This window comes from Dermacentor andersoni, chromosome 5, assembly GCF_023375885.2.
Source record: "Dermacentor andersoni chromosome 5, qqDerAnde1_hic_scaffold, whole genome shotgun sequence".
Taxonomy (NCBI): Eukaryota; Metazoa; Arthropoda; class Arachnida; order Ixodida; family Ixodidae; genus Dermacentor; species Dermacentor andersoni.
In genome coordinates, this window is record NC_092818.1 from 84,759,273 (window position 1) to 84,773,820 (window position 14,548).

The 14,548-nt window shown below is 44.1% G+C and overlaps 1 long non-coding RNA gene and 1 other non-coding gene across 2 annotated transcripts; one reads left to right on the plus strand and one right to left on the minus strand.

Moving 5' to 3' along the window:
• Window positions 1-3,694: 3,694 nt before the first annotated feature.
• On the minus strand, window positions 3,695-3,767 carry TRNAT-AGU (transfer RNA threonine (anticodon AGU)). The gene has a single exon. It is a non-coding gene; the product is annotated as a tRNA-Thr (tRNA).
• Window positions 3,768-7,811: 4,044 nt separating this feature from the next.
• LOC129384766 (uncharacterized) lies at window positions 7,812-11,669 on the plus strand. Its single transcript, XR_008612413.1, has 2 exons — window positions 7,812-8,502; window positions 11,504-11,669. It is a non-coding gene; the product is annotated as an uncharacterized lncRNA (long non-coding RNA).
• Window positions 11,670-14,548: the final 2,879 nt, after the last annotated feature.

A 14,548-nucleotide genomic window follows, 5' to 3' on the forward strand; every position in this document is an offset into this window, starting at 1 on the left:
CGAAGGCAGAACACGACTCTGGAGGAGTGCCTAAGATTTAACGAATGTTCCCCCCGTTCACTACTTTATACGTGCGGCTCGACGATAGGCAGACGCTGGTGGCGGCACCTTGGAGACCCATGAAGATAATTGCACTCCGACCTCCCGTTCTGCTTCAAGTTTCACCGCAAGCTGGCCGTTGCTGCAACGAGTTTGCGCAGTTGAGGCCCCGCATGTAATAAAATGCACAATAGGAGTTAGGAGAGCAGGAGAGTAACTTCTCAAAGCTGGCCAGCTTGGAAACAACGGCAACGAAGCAACCAAACGCAGTGCCTTTGTCGTTCTGCTGATGAGCACGACGTGACGGGTTCGGTTCCTGGTCTGTGTGGCCGCATTCCGTCCCCATAAGGCTCGTTTACTGTGGTTTAAGTGCACGGTAAAGAAACCTGTTGGTGTTTACCCGTGTTTGGGTGCACGGTAAAAAAACCTACAGCTGTTTTGTCTGGTTTAGGTGCACGGTAAAAAAAAAACTTATAGGTGCTTACTCTGGTTTAGGTGCACGGTAACGAAACCTGTCATTGTTTACTATGGTTTAGACGCCCTTAAAAAAAAAAAGAACTATTAGCCGCGAGAACGACTTACAGGGGCGCTGCGAGTGCCACTCGCGTGACGTCAGTGCACGGGCACTGCACTGCACGGGCACTGCAGCAGCCTGTCGTCTGCTGCAGTTCGAGCGATGCCCGGATGGTGTCCAAGCGCTTTCTACACTGTTTCTGCTCGTTCGCGCTCGTTCCCTATGCTTGTATAGTTATGAAGGGCATCTCAAATATATATATTTTGCGACGTCTTCCCTGGCGAAAATGTAATCAAGTAGCTTATTTCCTAGACGGCAATATATTTCTAAAAGGCAACGCTATGGGGCCGAGCGAGCTCAGACCAGTCCATTACGGGCTTTCCATGCGCGGATCTGCACTTTGCAGCGGTAGCTCACGCGAATAATAAAAGCATAGACGCAAAAGCACTGCAACTAAAGATCCAGTTAAGATTCCATACCCACTATGGTGCAACGTGCGTGTCACAATTAAACGCTGGCTATGTATGACTTCTACAGCATTCATTTTTATGTTAACCTCCTTTTATACCGTGAACTACTCGTCGGAGCGCGCAGCGAAGACAGCCACGTGTTTCTACGTCACCCATTAGCGCGTAGCGAGTGCGTTGCGACAGCGAGGAGCACTGTGGAGCAGCAGCGCGCTGGCTGCGCGTTGCTCGATGACTTAAGGAGAACGTAGCCTCGAGGCGCATGGCTTTGAGCTTGCTGCAGCCACGCAGTTTCTATTTCGCGCGCTCTGATAGCCGAACTTCGTCGTGTCACAGTTCCGCAGGTAATACAACAGTTTATATGATCTTTACGGAGAGCTCTCTTCTATTTCGCATTCCGATGAGCGTGCACACTGTAACTAAAAGATTAAAATTAATTAATGAATTTAAGTTAATTAACTTCGCATTATCACGTATCACCCGTAACCCCGTAGTCGCCACCACTGACTGCTCGTCTCTGAAGAAACCATTCTCTTATTTTAACGTGGCTATTTCTGAATACCGCTTAATATTCATAGAAGCACCGACTACATGTTGCATTGAGGACATTTAGGTACCGCTTTTATTTCACTACGTAATGTCGTAGAGAACACAGTCAGTAACCGTCACAACTGTAAATGTACTGCGGATTTGGCTGCAGATGATGATTCCATCATTATTTGAGTGTTGTCCGGTGTGAGCTACTCGGCATGTCTTATCGTTCGGTTGAACTGTGCTGGCACCCTCACTCACAAATTTTCGTAGCGTGATTTGTTGGAATGAACTTTTTTCCAAACAAGCAGTACACAGCGGCAGCCACAGACAAAAAAGTCTTGGCGAGTTCGTCTACAAAGCATCGCTTAATAAAACGAATGTCGCAGTTTCACTTGAAAAATCGAAGCATTGATGATGACGCAAAGTGTAACACAACTATAGGTAGTAAGGTTCGTAGTTTTATCGGCCGTATAGGTGTCAGTAAAAATTGGCCTAATAATTAGGTTAACAAGATTGGTGTGCGGCGCCCGCACATGCAAACATGAGCAGACGTTACCTGGTGGCCTCGAACACTCGCTGTTACGACTCTGGCATGATGAAGAACGCCGGTCTCGGCACGCGAACGCTTCGTGCTTCCTCTAGTTTCTACGCGTCTTCCAAACTTCAGATCACGCCACCTTCAACAGTAGTCGCCGGAGAATAAAGCGCAGATGAAGGTACTCGCACCTGCCGCAGATTAGTTGGAAGAGTTGGTGCGCGGATCGCGCGCGCGCTCAACCGCGCGGACAGTCACACGCAGCCGTGGCCGGGCTTATACAAGTGGCGCACGCTCACCTGCCCCCCCACCCCCCATAGCGCGCTTGGTCACATTATCGCGGGTTCAGCTTCCCCCCCCCCCCCCCCCCGCAACACGATTTGGTTACGTAAGCTTCAGCATTGGGGTGCAGAAAAACTGCGCGCATAAAACCGCAAGCCTTCTCGGCTCTCCCTCGCACCCACAGCGTACGGTACGCGGGGCGCCATCTTGTCGCACTTAGTCTTTATACCGACCCTAATCGATGGCGAAAATTCATTTGAAATGTTGTTATAGCGATAAATACATTTGGTACGTACTAGACGCTGCATGGAGAATTAAGATGAGACGTTATAAGACGTGTGCTTTTCCCTCTGAGGCCGTAGCTCTAATTTCAGAGCATGGCCGATACACGGATGGATCAAGAATTATCAGGAGCGCATGTACTTGACACCGCCGCAGTCAAAATAGATTGCGAAATAGTAACGAGGTAGTGATGCAAATGAAAGGAACCTGAAACCTAAATCTTGTGCGCTTGCCACCTGACTTGTGCGCAGTGCGCACACATAATTATTACATGTAACGGTAACAAGCTTTCTCTTCCTAAGGCCCTTCCGCTGCTTTTGAGATAGCGCTCTGTTTACTGGCACCTCCGTAAGACCACTGCACTCCCAAACCGTATGATAAAGAGTATATTGGGTTTTCCGCAGAACTGACGGTTGTATTCGTAGAGTGTGGAATATATATTGCGCAATATTGTGGGGGGCCGAGCAAGGCGAACAGCCGACGGCCATGGCATCCCGGAATAAAGAATCCACCCGCATGAGAGCGACATACACAAGGTCGCCGGCTCCGTATGTTTTAATCAAGTTTACTTCATTATCATCATCTTCTTCCGCGGCGATTGTATTGCGTAGATGTTCGTCTGATTTCGTAGCACGCTGCCAAGGCTGTAATGCAAAAGGATAGAAAATTGGGCGAGTTGGTCGGTAACATGATCATGCCGAAGCTGATCACACTGCTAGCTAAAATTTACCAGATTAACAGAAGTAATTGTTGATAGTAATGTGCAACTGCCTACGAATACAGTTTGCGGCACTGGAGTCAATCCACCATAAGTGCATCTTTATATTGTCCACAATTACTTTAATCAGCGTCATGGCACGTCATCGATCCACATGTATTACACGAAGAAAGGGGGGTTAACCGAGGGGTCCGTTTTTTTTTATCCACTCATGGGAAGCCAACAAAGACACCAAGGAAAACATAGGGCGAATTATTTGTGCTTACTAATTGAATTAAAGAAATGATAAATTAATCGCAACCAAAGTGGATGAAAAAGCAACTTGTCGCAGGTGGGGAATGATCCCACGTCTTCGCATTACTCGTGCAATGCTCTAACCAATTGAGCTACCGCGGCGTGGTTTCTCCATCCACTTTCTTGGGTATTTATGTGCTACTACTCGAACTAACCTTGTCAGTGTTAACTAGCGCCACCACTCACTAACCTTGTCGGTGGAAGTGGAATATCCTTTCTACCGCAGGCGTCACGAGTACGTGATCTTTCTTGGTGAAGGCAGCGGGTCAATAAGTCCGCATAGCTACCTGAAGGCATCAATGTTGCCGGATTCGAGACCTTATTTATGTAAGAACGAGAAGAAAGGGGGTTGACCGAGGGGACCGGTTTTTATTTATCATATCATGAGAAGCCAACAAGGACACCAAAGAAAACATAGGGGAAATTATCTGTGCTTACTAAATAAATTAAAGAAATGATAAAGGAATGGCAATGAAAGTCGATGAAGATACCACTTGCAGCAGATGGAGAACGATTCCACGTCTCCGCATTACGCGTGCGATGCTCTAACCAATTGAGCTAACGCGGTACGGTTTCCCTGTACACTTTCTTGGGTATTTATGCCTTACTACTAGAACTAACCTAGGAAGTGTTAAGGCTCAATCACACCGGCGACTTGAGGAGGTCTCGCGACCATTTGTGACTCGCGACTGAGCGCGACCGATGCTCATACCGGCAAACCCGACTGACCGCGACCCGCAAGTCGCAATCCCGGAGATTATCGTTCTCAGCGAGAACTCTCGGAACCTATGGTGGCGTGCACTTTGTATTTGCCGCGACGCGGGAGGACGCCGAATGTAGACACATGAAAGATCACTTCCGGTGCGCCTATAATTGGGTTATCAGCTTTGCGACCACGGTCGCGCGACTGAAAAATCGAGCAGCGAGTGACTGGCCGAAAATGGTCGCTTTTCAAGAAAAGCGACAGTTTGTGACCATTTGCGACTGGTCCCTTTGGGACCAACTTAGTCGCGCCACCACAGTCAGTCACCGGTGTGAATGAGCCTTTAGCCAGCACCAGCATTCACAAAACATACTTGGAGCCTGTAGTACGACTTCAGAAGAGAGCTTTGCGGATAATCGACTACGCTAGCTTTACCGCACCGTCAAGAAATCTTTTTCTTGCAAACAAAGTCATGTCATTATCGCACATGCGAGATTACCGCGTCGCCTTATTAGTGTGCTCGATAACGAGATGCAACACGCCATTTCCTGCTACTGTCTTCAATGAATCGACATTTAACAGTCGCTCAGCCCCCCTCGAGAAGTTTCTCGTGCCGATATGTCACAACCAGTACGGCCAGCGGCGCATACATTATATAGGTGTCAAAATATAGAACTCGCTTCCTGCAAACATTAAGCAGTCAGCAAATTTTAATACTACTGTAAAAGAATTCTTTCTTTCCGATCTAAACTGATTAGTCTTTAACGAAATGTATAATGTCAACAACTAGATACAGCGTTGCTGTTACGCTTTTTTGTTGTTTCTACGTAGGTATGTGTTTATGGATGTATAGTAACGTAAGTGTCAATGCCGGCGTACCCTTGTTTTTACTGGACGCACCATGCATCAAATGTATATACGGTATATCGGTGAGCATTCTTGCTGCATTGCGTGGATGGTAGTTGCATGTTGCCGTTCTGCTGACGGCTGGAGTCGTGGGTGTTCAGCCGGTTCTTTTTGTATGGCCGCTTCATGTGTTCTTGTCGCGGGTATGTATGTGTGCGGGCTGCCGTGAGGGGGAGGCCATGGGTCTTGTCTCCCATGCGTGCTGCCTCACTGGTGGTGAGGGGCTCCCGCTTTGGTTACAGCAGTTGGGACAGACATTGGGCCTTTTCGTTTCTGGGTGCCGCCGATGGCTGTGTCCTCGGCATGCAGGGAATGGCGCGCGCCCGAGCCGTCGGAGGCCGTGGCTTTGTCCCTCTTGCGGTGGTCTGCGCCTTGGTTTATTGGTTTTTGTTTGGTTGCATTTCCTTCTTTCTTTTTTCTGTTTTTGTTTTGTTTGTTTTATCCAAAACAAATGATTGTGCTCGTGTCTGAATCGTTTACTTTTTCTTTGTATAACTGCATGGATTCATAACTAGCCTATGGCTAACCCTTACAAAAATGACTTTAGACTGTCTATAGAAAGTCTATAGACTTTTCATAGACGACCTTTCCTTTCTATAGATTTGGACTTTTGTTGGTACAAAGTCTATAGACTGTCTATAGACGAAAGTCGATAAAGTTTCTATTTCTTTTTGTCTATTCGCAGTCTATAGACGGTCTATAGAAAAAAGTTGATAAGGTGTTTGTTTCATTTTTGTCTACTTCCCCTCTATAGAATACCTACAGACGAAAGTCGACACAGTCTCTATCTATTTTTTTCCATACTTTGTCTATAGACTTTCTATGGACGAAAGTCGATAGGGTTTCTATTTCTTTTTGTCTACTCGCAGTCTATAGACGGTCTATAGAAAAAAGTCGATAAGGTGATAGTTTCTTTTTTGTCTACTTCCCCTCTATGGACTACCTATAGACGAAAGTCGATACTGTTTCTATGCATTTTGTCCATAGTTTGTCTATAGACTTTCTATAGACGAAAGTCGATAAGGTTTCTATTTCTTTTTGTCTACTCGCAGTCTATAGACGGTCTATAGAAAAAAGTTGATAAGGTATTTGTTTCTTTTTTGCCTACTTCCCCTCTATGGACTACCTATAGACGAAAGTCGATACAGTTTCTATCCACTTTGTCCACACTTTGTCTATAGACTTTCTATAGACAAAAGTCGATAAGGTTTCTATTTCTTTTTGTCTACTCGCAGTCTATAGACGGTCTATAGAAAAAAGTCGATAAGGTGTTTGTTTCTTTTTGCCTACTTCCCCTCTATGGACTACCTATAGACGAAAGTGGATACAGTGTCTATTTATTTTTGTCCATATACTTTGTATATAGACTTTCTATAGACGAAAGTCGAAAAGATTTCAATTTCTTTTTGTCTACTCGCAGTCTATAGAAAAAATTAGATAAGGTGTTTGTTTCTTCTTTGTCTATTTCCCCTCTATATGGACTACCTGTAGAGGAAAGGCGATACAGTTTCTATTTATTTTTGTCCATACTTTGTCCATAGACTCTCTATATTATGGGCAATAGTCGACAAGGTTTCTATTTCTTTTTCTCTACTCCCGGTGTATTGAATGTCTATAGAAGAAAGTCGATAATATGTAATTCCGAGTTCCCATACCCCCCGCCCTCTGCGAACGCGATGATATGGCGCTGGTTCATGCACGACGGCACCGCAACCCCGGCGCGGCGGGAAAACCGTGCAGACTGCTAGTCTGCGTTCGGTGCAGCTTCCCCGAACGAGGATCGCGGCGGAGCAGGCACTGTCTGAGTCACCAATGTCTTCCAGGCACCCGAAGGCCCTAAACCTGGCTGCTTCCCGGACGCACAGTTCGCGAAGACCAGGTGGTGAAGGTCAGATGGTGATGATGTGGCAAAGGTGGTGAATAAGTGGCAAAAGCCGGCAGACCAGGTGGTGAATTCACCACCTGGTCTGCCTCTGAGTTGTCGTGGTCTTGCATGTCTATAGATTAACAATAGACAAACATCGTTAATCTGGGCCCAACCCGTGTACGCTGTAACCAAGCGCAGGTACCGGTGGATAATACTTAGCTGCGTTTGATATAAGCCACTGAAGTTGTATACTGCTAAGATTGCTGTAGAGCCTATTTGTAGACATTAGTACGCACATAGTGTATACCTCCGCATTTGTTGACCACATGATATGATCTACGTAGTCGCTCTCGGCAATCCCAAGACAGTCTTCACAGTTGTCGCACCACTTTTGCGGCAGTAGAATAAAGAAAGCAAAACGCCGATCCAATTGTTATAATAGATGTTATGAACGCCAGCTTCAGCTACAACTGGATTCCAAACAGGCATCAAGCTAACAGCAAAGACACTCGTAATGTTTGTAGCTGACAACGCGGACTTTGTGAATGTGCGATGAACCGATGTCGTGCATGTGGTGTTCGCGTTGTGTGTCGTCCGATTCTCGGATACTTTTCACATTGTCTTCATATCTCGGCTGCGTCACTAACATCGGGCGGTTTTTTGTTGACTGATATCCTGCACTATAAACCCATCAAAGTTTCTCATTCACTTGAAATAGGTGCCAAATTCTCTGAGCCCACCCAGTGTTTCGCCGGCGGTATGCCTGCGCAGCCTCGCATATGAGTACCTCAATGCTGTACTGATTGCTTTGACCTATCATGGGAACAGAAAAGTAGCACTAACATACGTGCGGGCATCACATTTGGCGGTAGGCTGGAAGATATGCTACAAGTACGCTGTATTACTAATCGACGCTGGCAATAATGCGTCTGAAACGTCTGAAGGGCCCTGTAACGGCTTTTACAAACAGCGCATTCATGTTAGCGTTCCAGTCTCATACGATAGCCCACAGCGTTTGTCATGCAACCTGCCAGCGCATTTCCTTCGTCCATGAAAAAAGATGAATTATGGTGATAAAGATGCATAAGCCACCCGTTCCGGAGCGCATGGCGCGCAGGGAGAGAGAGAAAGAGACAAAAAAAAAATGAAGGAAAAGGCGCTCACACTCTTCCGAGCGCGCACGCCCTCGGGCGCGGAGCTCCTGCGCATGCTCGGAGCTCTTGCGCATGCGCGGCGGTGCGTCGTCTCAACGAGTGCGCCAGGCACGTAAACGGTTGTATCGGTGTGCGGTGTCTGCCTGAACGTTGGTGTCTGTGTATGCGTGTCTTCTTTGTGGCATCACACGTCAACTACACCGGACGGTAAGCTTTAGCAAATGTTTTGCGTCAATAGCTAATGATTATGTGAGCGCATTTCGTAGCGCGAAGCGGCTGCATGTAGCGCAGGCGACTCGGGTATAGTGTCGGTTTGTCGTTGACATGGTTTGATAACGCGCTCTTGTTCTCGCTTCTACTATACGGAATGTTTTACGGCGAGCGATCGCCGTAAAATCGCCGTTGATTTTAGCATTATAGTTTAGGTGCGCAAAGAAGGTAGTACACCATGTTTTAACTTGATACTGAGCTACCACTAGGCGGATTGTGTATGTTGGGCAGCCAGTGTGGTAGATCTCATTTCGTGGCGCTTGATCCCGCCTCGATGAATGCTGCGCCGCATGTGTAGTGAAATTCTCGTGACACGCTTTACGTGTATATCTCGAAATTATGTTGGCATCAAGAATGTTCAGACAGACACGTATAGTTGACTAACTGCTAACGTACTCGGATGAAAGGCCGTGTTTGCGGGGCATGCATCAGCAGTGTGTGCGCTGCCGTTTTCGCATTGTTTAAAAGTAGCAGTATTTTTAAGGTTCCTGGCAACCAATCTAAATAATTTTGGGAAGTTACCGCAAGCAAAACACGAGACTTGAAGAAATATCAAGCAGAAATCACTAGATTCACCCAATCTATTTATATGCAACCACAAACGCCTTTGGAGCATGAAACCTGCGATAAGCTCAGTCACTCGCAGCTTCGCAACTTAGCCGAAAAAATTGGAGAACAATAAATTAGTCGCTCCGAGAAGCACCTTTACACATTTCAAACTGAAGGCATTGCGTTTGACGGTAGTTGGAAGATTTGTTTTTTGTCTCTTTTTTAAACAGTTTAGCAGCAGAAGTTGTCTTTCGAGCTATATGAAAAGCATTAAGCGCCTTTCGATGCTTCGGCGTTATGCAGTTTACGTGCTCTTAATCACTAGGCAGCTGCTGGCGCAGATTCGCATTGTGCCAGTCGTGCATGGTATGAAGCCCTTGTCGTGCGTAATAAGTGTTTCGGTTTTCATTACTGTTGCATGTAGTGCCGTCGTCTTGGACAGACTGCATACTATATGCGCTGTACAAAAGAAAAAAGAGCCAGATTATCAATTTGGTGGTCTTTTCTTAGTAGATAACGCACAGATTATTCAAATAATTCAGTGGACATTGCATTTGTTCTACCCTTATCAACGCACCTAAGAGATCGTAACATGTTTTATTTGATAAGTAACCTGATCAGTACGCCCCCATTCATGTGCATTCTACTGAAAGTGTGGCAAATGTATTCATCTCGAAGTATGAGAAAAGAGACATTGCAGACTGTTCTAAGCGGAAATAAATTGCAAATGTTAACGTGATTGTTCAAAACTGCAGTCAGTATGCTGAGCATGTTCGTTCGGCACGGGCATATTGCATTAACACCTGAAAAATGTGCAGAGTCCAGCCGGGTATCTTTGTTTCAACAATTATTATTATGGGAATCGTTTGGGATTCTCGCATTTCTTTTATTTTTATAAGTACACTGTGTGTCACGTGAACCTGTCTTGAAACGAAACGTGCCGTTACTGGCACCGGCGACCATTACGGTTGTCTAACTGCTTATCATACTGTAGTATAACGAAACATCATAATGGTACTGATTAATATTCCCATGTAGTTTTTAGTCAGAGGTAAACAAAGTTAACTAGAGGCATAAGTGATGAGAGCATATTATATGGAAAACTACTATTGAACCGTAAAAATAACTCATTGTATAGTTTTCCCTCACATTGTTGCATTTGTTTTACGTGTGTCTCTGTGTCTTCCGTGCTGTACTCGTGTGGCCATCAATTACGAACTTGCCGAAACCCTTGTCAGCTTTATTAAACAAGGGATTCATGTCAGTTGCATCTAATACTACATGTCAAGTGACTGACGTGTTATTCGTTTTATCAAAATATTATGGACTGGCAGTACTTGGCAAGCATTAAACCACAATATTTTTTTATTGCACTTAAGCTGCAGGCGTCATAGATTGCCAGAAAATTTTCATGAAAACAGCCAGGGAAGGCTTGGTATGCTGTCTCGTTATATGTCATACAAAGTTTCCAGAGAATCTCTGTGTTAAACATATTTTTAAAACGTTTCACTTCATAAAAATTGAGGGAAATTGGTTCTATTTATTTAAAAAAAAAAAGAAAGTCAAGCATACTGACAAGGCATTTCTTACTCAATATGTTTTTTTTTGCGTTAGCTAAACGTCCTGAACCTCGATAGCCTAGAAAAAATTTTCATCTTTCAAAGCACCTTAAATAATTTACTGTCATAGAATTCATTCGAACTATACTATCAGTTCTGTTTCCTAGGAGGTGCATATCTTTCGTGCCATGACACAAAGTGCTCGTGTGGTATTTCGGGTGCTCATGTGGTATACCTAACTTGGAAACCTGTTAGCATGCCCAAGAGGCCTCATTACCTGTAAGAAATTAAGTGACCATATCAATACAATCAACCCATCTGCCTTCTGTTGAAGTTATGGCCAATGACCCATTCATTTAAAAGTATTAGAAAGACATTTAAATGTGTATTAAGCAAAATAAATTACAATCTTAGGCATGATACTGAATATTCCAGTCACGTCTTCTGAAAATATCCCTCTGCACGGGCATACTTAACTACCAGCCAAAGAAAATGTACAGACAGCCCAACTGGGTAACGTTTCAGCAATAAATATAGAGACCATTTGGGATAAGTACATTAATGCATCATATATGAACTTTTCATAAAAGGGAACATACTGTTGCTGGCACGAGCAGCAGTTGTGACTGTTTAATTGTTCACCATACCATGCAAGAAAACATTGTATAAAGGTACTGATTTGTATTGACAAGCAGCCATTAGTCATAGTTAAACCGCATTAAGTATTGACTTAGATGGTTTGAGCAAATATATTAAGCTGCCTAATGAACATAACAAAAAATACACACTTGTTATTTTTGCCTCATTTTGCTGCATCTACTTATTTGCAGCATACACCTGCAGCACCTTTGGGACTAATGACACAAAGGTCAAGGCCAGCCTGGCGACCATGCTTGCCAAGGAGTAGTGTAAATATTTAATCTGTTTCCATAATAGCATAAGACATGAATTTAAGGAATTCATCTATTATATCCAGCAATAAAAACTGTTAATGCATTGCCGGTGCATTTGTTTTATTTTTTTGCGCTGCATGATTCAGCACTATATGAATTCTTTCTGTTTATGCAACATATATAAAAGTACAGCTGGTTCAGGAGCAATATTAATCTACTAACGGTAATGCATAAGTGCAGATGAAAAGGAACAGGTGCACATGCATAAACACATTCAAAACGTTTTGCTACCGCATGTAAAGAAAAATGTGAACTAACTTGTAGATAGCCGCTATGGAGTTATGGCCTTATACACTCTTTGTAGACTTGTCTATAAAATGTCTGTGTCTTGGTGTGTCTATAGATTAATGAAAATTCATGTTTGTTGACGAATGTCTGCAGAATGTCATAGAAAAAAGTGTATCGGATTATGAAGTTCTGTTTTTGTAGACTGAAGTCTATAGAATGTCTATAGACTATCTATATACATTTGTCTATAGACATTCCATAGACTTCAGTCTACAAAAGTAGAACTGTATATATAGTTCTACTTTTGTAGACTGAAGTGTATAAAATGTCTACAGACAAATGTCATCTATAGACATTCTATAGACTTCAGTCTACAAAAGTAGAACTGTAAGCCTATACACTTGTCCATAGACATTCTGCAGACAACTGTCTACAAACATGAATTTTAATTAATCCATAGACACTCCATAGACTCGGACTTTTTATAGACTAGTCCATAAAAAGTGTATGGCCATAAGTCCATAGACAGTCTATAGACTCAGACTTTTTATAGACTAGTCCATAAAAAGTGTATGGCCATAAGTCTATAGACCGTCTATAGAATGTCTATAGACTCAGACTTCTTGTAGACTAGTCTATAAAAAGTGTATGGCCATAAGTCTATAGACAGTCTATAGACAATCTATAGACTCAGACTTTTTATAGACTAGTCTATAAAAAAGTATGACCATAAGTCTATAGACTGTCTATAGACAGTCTATAGACTCAGACTTTTTATAGACTAGTCTATAAAAAGTGTATGGCCATAAGTCTATAGACTGTCTATAGACTAGTCTAAAGAAATGTCTATAGACAGTCTATAGACTCAGACTTTTTATAGACTAGTCTATAAAAAGTGTATGGCCATAAGTCTATAGACTGTCTATAGACTAGTCTAAAGAAATGTCTATAGACGGTCTATAGACTTCATAGACAAATGTCTATAGACTGTCTATGGACTTTCTATAAAAATTTTTGTAAGGGAAGGATCCAGACGTTTTCGCATACCATTTTTGATTATCTGAATAAAATTACTGTTGTTGTTAAAAAAAGACACTGGAAAAAGAAACCTTGACGGCGTAAGTAGAACATCCGTTCCACCGCAGGCGTCACGAGTAGGTGATCTTTCTGGATGAACGCAACTGGTCAATAAACCCGCACGCGTAACGCGAAGCCGTGAGATCGTTCCCCGCCTTTGGCAAGTTGTTTCTTCATCTACTTTCATTGCCACTAATTTATCATTTATTTATTTCAGTTAGTAAGTACAAATAATTTCCCCTGTGTTTTCCTTGGTTTCGTTATTGGCTTCTCATGATATCAGATGTGTTACAGGCATACACAGCATGACACAGTGAAAGCACTTTGCTCTCCCACACATCACTGAGATGACTCCAGCAACTGTGTGTTCTAGCTGTGCCCATCGTAAGAAAATGGGTTTAGCAGCTGGGCTTCTGGCTCTTTTGCGCTTGTCCTTGTCGTCTTTTTAGTGTCTCGTGTCCACTGTTGTTCTAGTCACTTCAGCATGGAATACCAAGTAGCCCGGTCTCACGCCCTGCTCAAGAAGCCCGCGGCTCTGGCAGGCAGTGTGGAGAGTGTGTGTGTGTGTGTGGGGGGGGGGGGGTGCGAGAGCTAAAGGCATGTAGAAATAAATAAGTACCAGTAGACTGGGAGTCGATGAAGCGTCGTTGTTATACGTGCCCCTGAGATCAACCGATAGGACGGCTGGTGGAGACGGAGGGAGGCGGCAAATTTATGGCGAGTATGTGACATGATATCTGTCTTGGACAAAGCACGCCGCCGGGCGCTATTTGGACAAGGCATTCGGTCGGCGGCATATTGTGCGTACAAAGCCGTCGCCGCCGCATGGGGATGTGCCATCACAGCAGGTTCCACAGGCGGCGTGCAAGTCGATATGAAAACCGAACGCACTCCCTCAAGCAGGTGCAGAACAAACACCGGAGTTGCGTGTTACGAACTAGCTCTGTGTGTCCTGAATTCACTCATCGTGTATCGCGGTGTAACGGATAGCGTTGCTGGAAATCTACGCAGCCGTTTGCCCAAATGGGGTCGTACATCAGCTCCGTTTACTCGAAGCATGAAGGAACTGAAGAGTCTCGTCTTGAGAAGAGGACGAATAAATCGATTCCGCATTTCCGGATTAATATCAAAGTGGAAGAGAGCAAGCGAAATCAAAGTTCCTTCTAGTGCTCGAACTGAACGTAGAAACTCTACATGTCGCGTTGTCCGTCCAGACAGAAAATCACTATTCAGAAAACACTGCGAACACAAGGTAAATTCATAATAAGGCACGCCGTTTGGTGGCTTTTATATACTTTCTCGAACTATGATGCCCAAACGGGAAAGACGACAAAATGCTGTCAGTGTTGGGTGGATGTTCGCTTGTGCAACGAGACGATTTCTGTTCAAAGGAGGGCTTGGAAGTTGATTGTACACTTTTTACTATACGAGAAGCGGTGAAGCATCGATACACCATGATCTGGTCGCCACGAAACCAACTGTGTTGTTCACAAGTGATAGCAACTGTTTGAGAAAAGTTTCGTACTGTAAGGCCGGGTTAATACATCCGTTATCTGCTCCGTCTCGTTACAGCGCCGGCATACATCAGGAGACAGGCTTTCCTGTGAGTTTTTTTCT